Raw genomic sequence first — 15179 nt, 5'->3', positions numbered from 1 at the left:
CTATCGTTAGCAATAGCATATCGTTAATGATATCACGATGTCCCCTCAAATGACGATAGGGATCAGGTTGATACCTTGTTAACGATATCTCCTTAATTGATGGACACTATTAAGTTGACTCTTCAAATGATAAACTCCTCAAAGGGAGGGTGGTGTATGTTCACCCCAAATGATTCACTGAATCCCACGTCTGTGTTTGTCAAAAAGCACCACATATATAAGCACGTGGGGCTCATATTCCCGTGTATGTTGACATCACTCAACATTGGAGTCTGGTTCAGTTGCAAAGACTTAAGTACCCTTTCTTGATATTCTTGCCATAAAAGGATGGTTTGAGAAAATGACAAAAAATGCCTTCATTCAAAAAAGGAAAACAAACGGTTCAAAAAAAGGACAAACATGTCCTTCATCCAGAAAGTCGAGGATGATGTTGACTCCTCAAAGTCTACACAGCGAAACGAACCTTAGCCGATGATCCGATGGTGATTCGGCGAAATGATGGTGAGTCGACGATCCGATGGTGAGCGGGCGATCCGATGGTCATCCGGCGAAACGAACATGAGCTATCAAAAATGTTCGTTTGAACTTTTCATTGTCATTTTCCACTTCTTTCTTCTCCGTAAAACATTGTAAAACCTTCTATCTCTCTCTCTAGAGAAGAAATCAAGGGAGGCAAAGAGTTCCCCCTGGAAAAGGCCATGAACATCAACCCTCTCACTCTCTCTCCCTTCTCTTTCTACTTTTGTGCACATCCAGCAGACGATCCTACATTGCTCCATCAAACACCGACTGACCTGCGCACTGACTGTAGCATCGTTCAATTTGATTCGTTGTGGAGCCTGATTCAGAGTTTTTGCCCTTACAGAAGGGGGGTTTGGGGGATCCTCCCAATGTGGGTAGCATCGTTCAACTTGATTCGTTTTGGAGCCTGATTCAGAGTTTTTGCCCTTACAGAAGGGGGGTTTGGGGGCTCCTCCCAGTGTGGGTAGCATCATTCAACTTGATTTGTTGTGTAGCCTGATTCAGAGTTTTTGCCCTTACAGGAGGGGGGTCCGGGGGCTCCCCCCCGGCGCGGGTCCCGCTGCGCAGTCAGCGGGCAGGGGTCCACGGGAGGCCGCCTGTGGCGGGGGGCAACGCCCCCCGCACCCAAATTTTTTTAAGGCATTGTATAATTTTTTTATTTTCTTTTCCTCTTTTAACTATCGAAAAAGAGCAATAAAGCGTTTTGTTTAATCGTGGGGCTCATGTTTCCTTCGGTTGTTTCTTGCTCGAGGTTTTCGTAACACCCCTTCCCATGATTTTTTTATTTTTCTTTTTCTGTTTCTTTCCCACGATTTTTTCAATGACTCCCCTACAGTGATTTTTAGTATTGTCGGGTCTCCAACAAGCCCACAGCGATTTATAGTGCTGTTCGGTCTTCCAACAGCGATTTGTAGTATTGTCGGGCCTTCCTACAACGATTTATAGTGTTTTCGGGTCTCTTACGAGCCCCACAATGATTTATAGTGTTGTTGAATCTCACTACAACAATTTGTAGTGTCTTTTGCAAATCACTATAGCGATTTGTAGTGTTATTCAGTAAGCAAATCCTTGTAAATCGCTACCCGAATTAGGATCAACTTGTCAGGGCCATATCTCCCTAACCGGAGGTCATATTCCAAATCCATAAAACGTGGTGTTATCGTTATTGAGTCTAGTTTATTATTGTAAATTTTTAGCAATTTTTATGGTCATTTCATTCCATATTTTAACTAAAAACTAGATCCCTATTATTCTGTGTTATTTGAGTTGCATAACACTACAAAAGTGTAGGCACTGGGAATGTACATGGAAGTACACTTGACTATATTCTAGTAAAAGGAATGCAGTTTAATAATGAGGAAGCTGTATATAAATTTTACAATGATTATGCCTTAAAAGTTGGCTTCAGTGTGAGAAGGTTTTCTAGTAAAAAATGGAGATTATGCCTTAATAGAGGTCTAGTTTTTAGTTAAAATGGAAAATAAAATGATTATAAAAATTGCTGAAAATTTACAAGAATAAACTAGACTCAATAACGAAGACACCACTTTTTACGGATTTGGAATATGACCTCCGGTTAGGGAGATATGGCCCTGACAAGTTTATCCTAATTCGGGTAGCAATTTACAAGGATTTGCTTACTGAATAACACTACAAATCGCTATAGTGATTTGCGAAAGACACTACAAATTGCTGTAATGAGATCCAACAACACTATAAATCATTGTGGGGCTCGTAAGAGACCCGAAAACACTATAAATCGTTGTAGGAAAGCCCGACAATACTACAAATCGCTGTTGGAAGACCGGACAACACTATAAATTGTTGTGGGCTCGTTGGAGACCTGACAATACTAAAAATCATTGTAGGGAGTCATTGAAAAAATTGTGGAAAAGAAATAGAAAAAGAAAAAGAAAAAAATCATGGGAAAGGGTGTTACGAAAACCTCGAGCAAGAAACAACCGAAGGGAACATGAGCCCCACGATTAAACAAAACGCTTTATTGCTCTTTTTCGATAGTTAAAAGAGGAAAAGAAAATAAAAAAATTATACAAGGCCTTAAAAAAATTTGGTCCGGGGGCGTTGCCCCCCGAGCCCCCCGCCCGCTGACCGCGCAGCGGGACCTGCGCCGAGGGGGAGCCCCCACACCCCCCCTCCTATAAGGGCAAAAACTCTGAATCAGGCTCCACAACGAATCAAGTTGAACGATGCTACCCACGCTGAGAGGAGCCCCCAAACCCCCCTCTTGTAAGGGCAAAAACTCTGAATCAGGCTCCACAACGAATCAAGTTGAACGATGCTACAGTCAGTACGCAGGTCAGTCAGTGTTTGATGGAGCAATGTAGGATCGTCTTCTGGATGTGCACAGAAGTAGAAAGAGAAGGGAGAGAGAGTGAGAGGGTTGATGTTCATGGCCTTCTCCAGGGGAATTCTTTGCGTCCCTTGATTTCTTCTCTAGAGAGAGAGAGAGAGAGAGAGAGGGAGGGTTTAATAGTGTTTTACGGAGAAGGAAGAAGAAGAAAATGACGATGAAAAGTTCAAACGAACATTTTTGATGGCTCAGGTTCGTTTTGCCGGATGACCATCGGATCACTGGCTCACCATCGGATCGTCGGCTCACCTCCTATAAGGGTAAAAACTCTAAAACAGGCTCCACAACAGTCAATGTGCAGGTTAGTCAGTGCTTGATGGAGCAATGTAGGATCTTCTGCTGGATGTGCACAGAAGCAAAAAGAGAAGGAAGAGAGAGAGTGAGAGGGTTGATGTTCATGGCCTCCTCCAGGAGAGATTTCTTTCTCGAATAATCCTGCAGTGCAGACACTGGGTCTTAAATAATCATTTTTGGGCACTTAAGTCTTTACAATCACTCCTTTTCTAGAACCGTTATTTTTTTTGGCACCAATGGAGGAGAGGGTACTTAAGTCTTTGCAATCGCATCAAACTCCAATGCTAATTAATGCTGACAAACATGGGGATACGAGACACACATGCTTAAATACATGGTGCTTTTTGGGACCCCCCGAACATGAGATGTGGCTACCGGCCCTGTTTGGGGGGGAACATATAACCTGCTCCGCTCCTCAAATGATGAGTTGGTGATATCCTCCTCAAATGGTGCTGGCAATTTTCCTTAGAAGGCGCTTTTAGGATGAACGCTAAGAGCTTGCGAATAAATGAATCTATGTGGATGAAGCTACCACTAAGTTTTGGTGACTTCTTGAAGCCCCCCCTTAGGGAAGTTTTTTCATCTCTTTAACACGTTGTTAGGCATATATATAGAGAGCAACTGATTTATGATTGTTGGTCTGAGCAAGCTTGCTGGGACATTCTCCTACACAGAAATCAATCACAAGCAGCTATATCGAAATGGATGGAGCTTATGAGCCTTATAGCTTATTTGGATTTGAATGATGAAGATGAAATTTCATGGAGAACTGATGGAAGTGGAGATTTTTCTATAAAATCCTGCTACAAGTTTTTAGGCCCCCATCTGTGCAATGGTTACAGAAGAGATCCCTTTGGGGAGCAGGCCTCCTAGTATGGGCTTCGTTTCTAGGATGGTTAATAACTTGGTACTTCTTGATAAAATCCCCACTGAAGCTTATCGGTTTCACCTCCCTAGTCGTTGTTGTATTTGCATAGTATCCGAAAGAAATACACACCTTTTATGGAACTGCACTATTGTTCAAGCAATTGTGGCTCAAGCCAGGAGAGATAAAGATATTCAAATTCAGCCAGACCACACTCTCCAATCTCTTATTGTTGCTGAGGAAATCAACCGCTTTGGGAGAAATTAGAAGTTTATCTGGCGCTGTTGGATTCTTATCATGTGGCGGTGCATTTGGCTCGAAAGGAACAACAAAATTTTCAAAGACTAACCTCTTCATTTACTGCTCTGAATCAAAGAATAAAAAGGGAGTTATGTGAAAAGGCTGCAACTAAAATGTCCGGGGTCAGATCTTAATTGGGTGGGTTGTTGCAGATTGTGTGTGCTTCCTGTGCAATAAGTCCTTTTCTTTTCTTAACCTTTGTCTTTGTAATGTTGGCAGGTATCTTCTGAATGAATCTGATTTTTTTGTCAGAAAACAATTACCAAAGTGAAATAACTTTAGCTCCAAATTACTTTAGATAATAACAATTTGAAATCAACTTGTTAATGAAGAAAAAAGAACACCATTGACAAAAAAACAAATCAATAGTGTAAAAGTTGGAAAGAAAAATATAAAAAATACAATCATACACTGAGGCAAACAAAAAAAAAAGGAGGAAAAGGACTAGGGGGGGCACATGAAATCTTTTCATGTTTCGCTCATTGGATAAAAAAAAAGTCAACCATGAAAGATACAAAGACAATTCCAAACAAACACCACCAAACTTGGAAAAAAAAAGAGCCAACTATAAAGATTGTATGATACTATGGAAACTATCTACGCAAATTTGGAGTAAGATTTGCAGTTATAATCTTTCCAAGATCTGATGAATTAGATGAGTTTTTTTATCCATCATTATTTTCTCATGAATATTTGGTATGTATTCTTGTATTTGTAATAAATAGAGTTTCTTACCACCGGGGGTCTCGTTGTTGGTAAGAGCTGTCAGTGTGCACATCTCCTTGTGGTGGGACATTGTAGGTTCCAGTGGTACCTTGAATAATAACTGGTGGGGGTCTGCCTTAGGGATGCACACGAGCAGAGCTAGCTCGGGCTCGGCTTGGGCTTGACCCATTTAAGCTAGCTAAAAATAAATGAGTTGAGCTTCAACAAAGGTTTAGGCTCGGTACACACAAATGAGCCGAGCTTATACAGGTAGTCCAGTTTGGTTAAGCTCGATAAACCCGATTAAGCTCGGTTCACATAGTTATGTAAAGAAATTAGATTATATATATATATATATATATATATATATATATATATATATATATATATATATATATATATATATATATATATATATATATATATATATATATATATATATATATAACTCCCCCTGTGTATAACTGTTTAATTATACACTGTCGGTCCCAAGCCCGGATAAAGGAGGAGGGTTGCGGTAGGCCTGTGACAGCCAACATAAAAACTTAGTCATACCCTATGAATATGAACCAATATGAGATTTTCGTTGGGGCGTTCCCTACTGAGCGACGCGCTGTACTCTATAGGCCCGGAGGCAGTGATAAATGGGAAAGGGTTGCTAGGTCGTCGCCCGGAAGCGACGCGTCACACCGGCGCCCGAGTGTGGTGTCAAATAGGCAAGGGTTCCCTCACTTTGTTGGACGGGTGGGGGTAAAGAAGTTAGTCCAAGACCATAAAATTAGGTTAGCCACTTGGAACATAGGGTCTTTAACTGGTAAGTTGGTAGAGTTAATAGATGTTATGTGTAGGAGAAAGATTGATATTTTATGTCTACAAGAGACCAAATGGGTAGGTGAGAAAGCAAAAGTGATAGAACCTTGGAGATATAAGATTTGGTATACAGGAATAAATAGGAATAGGAATGGAGTAGGGATTGTTATGAGTCGTGAGTTTATAGATAATGTAGTTGAGGTCCGTAGGAAGGGTGATAGGATTTTACTTATTAAATTAGTATTAGGTACAGATATTATTAATATTATTAGTGTTTATGCACCTCAAGTAGGTTTAGATGATTCCACTAAGCGTCAATTTTGGGAAGATTTAGATGGAGTAGTACAAGGGATATCTTATGGAGAAAGGCTTTTCATCGGCGGTGACCTTAATGGGCATGTAGGCATTAGTAGGGATGGATTTGAGAGTATCCATGAAGGCTATGGTATAGGAGAAAGAAACGATAGTGGAGAAAGGATTTTAGATTTTGGTTTGTCCTATGATATGATCTTAGCAAACACTTGGTTTAGGAAGAGGGAGACTCACCTAGTAATATTTAAAAGTGGGGTTAATACGAGTCAGATAGATTTTTTCCTACTTAGAAAGAGAGATAGGGGTTGTTGCATCGATTGTAAGGTTATACTGGGAGAAAGTGTAGCTACACAACATAGAGTCTTAATTTTAGATCTTAGAATTAGACAATGCCGCAAAAGGGATAGACATAGGATAGATCCTAGAATTAAGTGGTGGGCACTGAAAGGAGCTAAACAAGGAATGTTTGTACAGCGGGTAGTTAAGGAAGTTGATTGGTGTCTCGAGGAGGATTCAGAATCTATGTGGAATAAGATAGTGGGTGGCATGAGAAAGGTGGCTAAGGAGGTATTGGGTGAGTCTAAAGGTGGTGCACTGCTAGGTAAGGATACATTGTGGTGGAATAAGGATGTCAAATTAGCTATTAAGGTTAAAAGAGAGTGTTATAGAAATCTAAGTAAAAGTTGTGATAATGAGAATTTGGAGAAGTATATGATAGCAAAGAAGGAAGCTAAAAAAGTAGTTCGGAACGCGAGGGATAAGGTATATAAGAAGGTTTATGACAAGTTGGATACCAAAGAGGGTGAGAAGGATATTTATAGGATTGCAAAAATGAGAGATAGGAAATTGAGGGATCTGGGTATGGTTAGATGTATCAAAGATGAAACGCAAAGGGTTTTAGTCAAAGATGAGGAGATTAAGAAGAGATGGAAAGATTATTTTGATAAGCTATTTAATGAAAGTCATGCTCAGGATCTTGGAGACTTTTACATTCTTTTTCATGAGATGAATCATGACTTCATGCGCAAGATTCAAAAGAAAGAAATTGCAGAGGCTTTGAAGAAAATGAAATCAAGAAGGGCAGTTGGCCCAGATGGTATACCTATCGAGGCTTGGAAATGCTTGGGAGAGAAAGCTTTAGAATGGTTGACAAATCTTTTTAACAAGATTTGACGGACAAATAAGATGCCTAATGAATGAATGAAGAGTACTTTGGTGCCTCTATATAAGAATAAGGGTGATATACAAGATTGCACAAACTATCGTGGTATAAAACTCATGAGTCATACTATGAAACTTTGGGAGAGGGTGATTGAGTCTAGGTTGAGGAAGATTGTCATGATATCGGAGAATCAATTTGGTTTTATGCCTGGAAGATCTACTATGGAAGCTATACATCTTTTTAGACAACTTTTTGAGAGAAATAGAGAGAGGAACAAAGATTTGCATATGGTTTTTATTGATTTGGAGAAGGCTTACGATAGAGTACCTAGGGACGTTCTCTGGTGGACAATGATGAAGAAAGGTGTTTCTCTCAAGTACATTAGTATAATTAAAGATATGTATGAAGGAGTAGTAACCAATGTCCACACTTGTGGAGGGGTGACAACCAATTTTCCTATAACGGTTGGGTTACATCAAGGATCTGCTTTAAGCCCTTTCCTATTTGCTATAGTGATGGATGAGATTACGAGATCAATTCAAGAAAATGTGTCGTGGTGTATGCTATTTGCTGATGATATTGTTTTGATTGATGAGTCTAGAGTTGGGGTTAATGCTAAGTTACAATTATGGAGACAAACATTGGAAGCAAGAGGTTTTAAGTTGAGTAAGAGTAAGACAGAATACATGGAATGTCGATTTAGTAAGCAACGAAATAGAGATGGGAGTGTAGTGAAGCTTGGTGAGCAAGAAATACCGGTGGATGATTGTTTCAAATATTTGGGATCTATCATTCAAAAGTATGGAGAAATTGATGGAGATGTAAATCATAGGATAAAAGTTGGGTGGATGAAGTGGAAGAGTGCAACTGGAGTGTTGTGCGATCGTAGAATGCCATTGCGGTTGAAGGGAAAGTTTTATAGGACGACTATTAGGCCCGCTTTACTATATGATATGGAATGTTGGGCTGCCAAGAGACATCATATTCAAAAAATGAGTGTAGCTGAGATGTGTATGCTGAGATGGATGTGTGAAAATACAATAAAAGATAAGATTCAGAACGAGGAGATACGTAAGAAGGTAGGCGTTGCACCCATTGAAAATAAGATGAGAGAGAATCGTTTACGGTGGTTTGGACATATTTGACGAAGGCCTAATGATGCCCCAGTTAGAAGGATGGAGAAATGGGAAAATATATTAGTTAAAAGAGGTCGGGGTAGGCCTAGAAAGACATGGATGGAGGTGATAGGAAATGATATGAATGCTTTGAACCTCACCGAGGACATGGCATTGGATAGAAATGAATGGAGGAGAAGGATTCATGTGGAAGACCCAGAATGATTTTCTTTGTTGGTTCATATCGCCGACCCCAATTGTTTTGGGATGAAGGCGTTGTTGTTGTTGTTGTTGTTGTTGTTGTTGTATCTATATATATATATATATATATTCTTTACATGACTTTACCGAAGTGGGTAAGTCTTTGGCCTCTTTTAAAAGTGGCTTGTGTTCAAATCCTACCACTTACGTTTCTTTCAAAAATTGCATACTTTTGACACAATTTTTTTATAAATGTGTTTGGCTCCCAGGCATAGGCTCTTCAAGCTCGGCTTGCGCTCTAGCCAAACTCGAACAACCAGTTTTTCTTCTCGAGTTGAGCCGAGCCAGCCCAAGCTGGCCTCAAACCCGGCTCGTGCCTAACCCGAGCTTGCCTTTCAATAAATAAGCCAAGCTAGAACAGCCAGTTTTTCTTCTCGAGTTGAGCCGAGCCAGTTCAAGCTCGGCTCATGCCTAACCCCAGCTTGCCGTTCAATAAATAAATAAATAGAGTTTCTTCGTTCAGATCATAAACCTGTATAAATATGTAATTTAAGCGATTTAGCAAAATAAAAAAGAAAGAGGGGGGCATGAGTTGTCTCTATGCTTGTGTGTGTCTCTGAGTCTTTGATCAAATTTAACCACAAGGATACACTTTCCCTTTGTTGTTGGCAATAAAGGTAGCTTGTCAATGAAAAATAGAGTTCCTTGTCATTAAAAATGGGGAAAACTAAAACCAAATCCAAAATTATTCATATTCAAATATCCATTGAATTTGGATGGATTGTTTTGCTGAATCTAAATCAAGTTACTGCTTGTGCTACCGAATCTCACCAAGTGGATCCGAACTTGGTTATCCAGCATGAATCCAAGCCACTGATATTCTTAATTTGAGTCCTAGTAGGTCTTAAGTAGCCCGGTTTAGACCCATTGTTATTGGAAGCAGTTTTTGTCTACATAGTACAGATTGAGTTAAAGTTGCAAAACTCCCATTAATATGCAGCTTTTACATGCGAACATTGCCAATTCAGTGTATAGCCTACACATTTGAAGTCGTGTTATTGACATTGAAGAATCAAATGTAAATCCACACCATGCAAAGGGATCCAATGAAACCTGTAAGTGGATTGGAGAGAAGCCCATAAATGGTTTGGAGAGAGACACCCATAAGCGAGCCAACCCAGCTTAATTTCATAAGTGGGCTAAATAGAGAAACCCATAAGCAAGCCACCCAAGTTAATCTTGTAAATGAGTTCGAGAGAGAAACATGTAAGTGGGCCACCTTAGGAAAACCCGTAAGTGTGTTATCGCTCTAGGTTAAACCCGTAAATAGGCTTGAGGGAGAAACGCATAAGGCACCCCAAGTTAATCCCATAACTGGGTCAGAGAGAGAAACCCCATAAGGGGGTCACTCTGAAAAACGATAATTAACTATGAAAATTTGTGACGGATTTTTTTTGTCGCGAATTTGCGATGATTAGCGAAAGAAAATTATCTGTCGTTAAAATGTGAAATATTTGTGAAATTAATGACAGAAAAATCTGTCGTGATGGATTTGCAACGAAAAAATTTCATAGCAAATTCCGCCGCAACTTGCGATGAAAAAAATCCGTCGTGAATCCGTAGCTATTTTTTTTTTGATAAAAACGGCGCGCGAAATTCTTCCTTCCCTCTCTTTGTCTCTCTGATTGCCCCAAAATCGGCTTCGAGTGCCGCCGTGACGCTTCCTCCCCTTCCCTGTCCGCAGCCGTCCGGAGCCTGGTGCTATCGCCGTAATTGCCTCCGCCTCTTTCCCTTCTTCTCCTGCCTCTTCTCTTTTTCCTTTCCCCGTCTGTGACCTCGCCGGAGCAGCGTCTTCACAGAATATCCTGCATCACCAGAGCGGCGGCTAGGGGCAGGGCGAGGGTTCCGGAGGCAATCGATCGAAGTTGCGACGATGTCTGGTGGGTTCTTTCGGGTAAGAATGATCCTTCTTTGTTTCTTCTCTCCGATTTCATTCCTCTTTTGTGGAGTTTTCAGTCTCTGTAGATTCCTATTATCTCTCGGAAACGAGATTTCTTTCGAGTGTGACTTCTTATTTTTGTGGGTTTTTACCCTAAGAATTAGGGTTTCTGCATTTTGTTCATTTTCATGAGTTTCGGTGCTTTTCCTCCTTGGATTCCAGGGCACGTCGGCCGATCAGGACACTCGCTTCTCAAACAAGGCGGCGAAGCTTCTCAAGTCACAGAAATTCACGGCGGAGCTCGAGCACCTGGTTTGTAATCTTCTTTGATTAAACCTAATTCATCGATTAAAAGCTTCCAGTGTGCCTTTTTCTTTTCATTTTTTGGATTTCTCGGGAAATTACAAGGTTTTCTGTTGGGGCCGTTTGTGTTGTGTTTAGGTTGATATGACGACGGTGAAAATGGACGTCATCAGGCCGTGGATTGCGAACCGAGCGACCGAGCTTCTTGGTTTCGAAGACGAAGTTCTCATCAATTTTATATTTGGATTGCTCGACGGAAAAGTAATTTCGCATACCGCAATCGATGTTTTTGTTTGCCCAAATGTAATCACTTTATATAAATGCTTCTCTGTCATTTGGTTTGTTGCAGTGCTTTTGAACTGTTTTTGTGCGTTTCTAGAGCGTTCTTTTAGTTATTTGTCAGTGAAGTGTCTAAAAAATGCTTAATTAGAAAAAACAACCGTTTCAAAGAGAGGGAGTTCTTTGTAGATTTTTTTCTCTTTTCATTACTTGACTATCTTTGAGTAAATTTGGCTGCTTATTTATGATATTTGATCCTTAAATATGATTTTTTGAGAAATTGAATTGCTAGAGTAGGGGTAGGGCTGCTATATGATTGTTGTTTGTAATTTATTCAAAGTTATATTTTGTTGAAGGATGTTGATGGTAACTGGGATTTTCGTTAGCTACCCCTGAGCAAATTTGGTTGTTTTTTTACTATGTCTGATTCATGTAATACCATTTTTGAGATTTCCAAGTGATGGGTGGCGGTATCTCTGATTTATTCATTGCATTCCGTTGAAGGATGTGGATGGGAAACAAATTCAAATCCAGTTGACTGGCTTCATGGAGAAAAATATAGGGAAGTTCATGAAGGAGCTATGGAGCCTGTTGCTTAGTGCACAAAAGAATGTTAGCGGTGTACCTCAACAATTTTTGGATGCCAAAGAAGAAGAGACAAAGAAGGTCTTATTTTTCAACACACTATTTTCAATAATGATTTCTATGAGTACGGGTGTTAATATGAATATTTTAAGTGAAATTTAGCTTGATCATATTTAAATGTAGCGTACCCATCTTTCTTTTGATTGTTATTATTATTATTATGTATTTGTGGATTTCAGGTTGAGGCTGATCGTATTAACCAGGAAATTCAGCAAAAGAAAGAAAAAGATAATCGAGAAATGGAGCGGGATAATAAGAAGCTGGTAACAGACTGATAGTTGTATTATGATAGAACTTGTAATGAAGCATCAAATTATTATTTTTAGATGTTATGAGCATTTCATTTGGATTTGACTTTTCTTTTCTTTCTTCTCAATTCAGCTAGCTTCTCCAATATTTTGGGTTCATATCCTTGTTTAAAATACCCACTTGCAAATTGTTCACACACAGACAAGCTACACAGTTGTTCTGCTAGTAAGAACTGAGCAGATTGCCATCCATTTGCCAGCTTGTTTGAGCATGTATCAACCATCTCCAACCCAACCTTCATAAAGAAAAGCCAAAACAGAATGATTTTTTTGTCACCTATCAAACTAAGATGAAACTGACCCATGCCATTGAAATGTAGAAAAACCTTGTGGCAGAGTCCTCGAAGAATTGCAAACTTTCTCAGTTCTTCCAAATTTATATCTTTGACTTGCCAGCCAAATCGTTTAGAAAGAAAGGCATCTAACCACTTCATTTTTAAAGCATCTACATCTTCACAATCTTTCATTGGTGCTCCTAACAAGATATTTAGACATCCAGCTATTGCTCCAGCCAAGTCATCCACTGTGTGGACACTGAAGCTTGCACATAGTCTGAGGAATATAGTCTGAATCCTTCCTGAAGCTTGCACTTTTTCCATTTTGGTGAAAGCAGTTCTATGTGGACACTGTGAAGCAAATGGCACATCACCAATTTATATATGGGTCACCTTTGCGGACAGTATGCTTGCTTATAGCTGGGCAACTAGCTGATGTATTTTCCTCTGAAGTCACAAGTTCCATACGATCTGGGGAGGTTAGCATCTCTCAGTCTCCAGATCAGGTGAGTTTTTCTACTCGGTGTTTGTGGCATGCATCAGAATTGCATTTTGATTCCAACATTGTGTATAATATGTTATCCTAATTCCAAGGCAGAATTTGAGTAAACTTTTGATGTTTTTGGTATATGAACCCCCGGACCCCCCTCCTGTAAGGAAAAAACTCTAAATCAGGCTCCACAACTCATCACGTGTCCTCTAATGGGCATAACTTTGACCGAGTCTTATATATATATATATAGCCGAGTCCCCGTGTCCAAAATTTTTGAAATTGCGCCGCACCTGTGTCGCACCCACACCCACACCCATGTGACATAGGCATTCATGTGTTTCTTCAGGTCATCCCTAGTAATCACACCATCATAAAAAAAAATGAGTAATATTATAACTGCTTGCCTAAATGGGATGTATTTGATTTATTGTGTCATAGACTTGTGTGAGTGGCATGCTGGACGATTGCGAAGAGAATTTGGCCATTATAATTGCAAACAGGACAAAAGATGATGAGCTTGTTATTATTCATCTTGGAGACTGTCTTTGGAAAGAGACAGGCGAGGTGTGGGTCTTTGGTTAATTTATTTTACTACAGTTTGTGTTATTCTTGTTGTATTTGTTTTACAGCTGTGAGGTGACTGATATTACAGGTTACTGCTGCACATGCCTGCTACTTGATTGCGGAGACAAACTTTGAGTCATTTTCAGACACTTCTAGACTGTGTCTAGTTGGTGCAGATCACTGGAAGTCGCCAAGAACATTTGCTAGTCCTGATGCTATCCAGGTGAATGTCGTTTGCAGCTGCTATTAGTAGCATTTTGGAAGTTCATAGAGATTTTAGCTTTTTTTGTCTTATCAGTGCATACTAAGCTTATGGTCTGTGTTATTTGTCTTTTCATCTTACTTTGTCTCAAATACCTCTGTATATAAAAAACATCACCATATTTTTGAGATTTTCTTCTAATGGAAAATCCTAAAATATCTCAATATAATTAAAATGATGTTAGATGTGAATTTGCTATTTTCGTGGTTCCTTGTCCAGTTATATCCAGTGCATTACAATTGGCATCTCCTTAGGCATGTATATCTTAAATAGTCTAAGCAAGCCATAGAGCTTTTATTGTTTTTGTTGATTAACACCACACCCTGATTGAGCTGTTCACTATTTCAACAGAGAACAAAATTATATGAGTATGCAAAGGTTCCTGGCAATTCTCAGTTTGTCTTGCAACCATTTCAGCCATATAAACTTGTCTATGCCAACATGCTGGCTGAGGTGGGAAAGGTTTTGGAATCTTTGAGGTTGCTCTTGTCTTCTCACTAACTTTCTTAGTGTTCTTTGTCTTCCAGTGTCTTAGTGAACATTGATTAACCAGGTATTGTCAAGCTATACTGAAGTTATTGAAGAATGCTGGTCATACAGCTGATGTCGAAACATGGAAGCTTCTGACATCTTCCTTGGAAGAACGCCTTCGAACCAGGTGCCTTTATGTTATGTTTCTTATTTGTATTTTAATAATTTCGTGTTGACCTCTTTCATCTTTAGGGAGGATATACCTCAAATTTGGCACCTGCAAAGCTGGTGGGGAAGGTCCTGACCAACATTGATATTCATATTGCAATTTTTTTTTAAATTTTTTTTAAAATTGGCGACGGATTAGCGACGGATATATCCGTCGCCAATTTCAATCAGTCGATGTTTTGCGACGGTATTTAATCCGTCGCCAATCCGTCGCTGGATGTTTTGCGATAGAGTTTAATCCGTCGCTAAATTGGCGACCAAAAATTAGCGACGGATTATATCCGCATATAATCTGTCACTAATTAGCGACAGATTAGCGACAGACATAAGCCATCGCTACTTAGCGATAGATAAATTTTGTTGCATTTTAGCGATGAGGATTATGTGTCAGACTCTTTCCGTCGTGAATCCGTCGCTAAACACGTTAGCGACGGATGTTGCGACAGAAAGCGTTTGTCGCTAATACGCATTTTTCTTGTAGTGTTAATCCCGTAAGTGAATCCAACTAAGACGGCAAAATATCCTATATGTTATACCCATTAAGAATAGTTGTTCTTTCCCTTTTTTTTCTTATTTTTGTTGTTTTTTGTTTTTATCCAAGGGACAGTTAACTACGTCTTTAAATTTTCATCATGCCTATGCTACCCATGCATTATTATGCAAATACCTACACTACCATCAAATCTCTAGACTTGACAAATTACAGAATTACTCAAGCACATAATACCATTTAACATATAACAAAGCAATATATA

Source organism: Nuphar pumila, chromosome 1, assembly GCF_984573655.1.
Source record: "Nuphar pumila chromosome 1, dmNupPumi1.hap1.1, whole genome shotgun sequence".
Taxonomy (NCBI): domain Eukaryota; kingdom Viridiplantae; phylum Streptophyta; class Magnoliopsida; order Nymphaeales; family Nymphaeaceae; genus Nuphar; species Nuphar pumila.
This window is presented reverse-complemented; position numbering follows the sequence as displayed.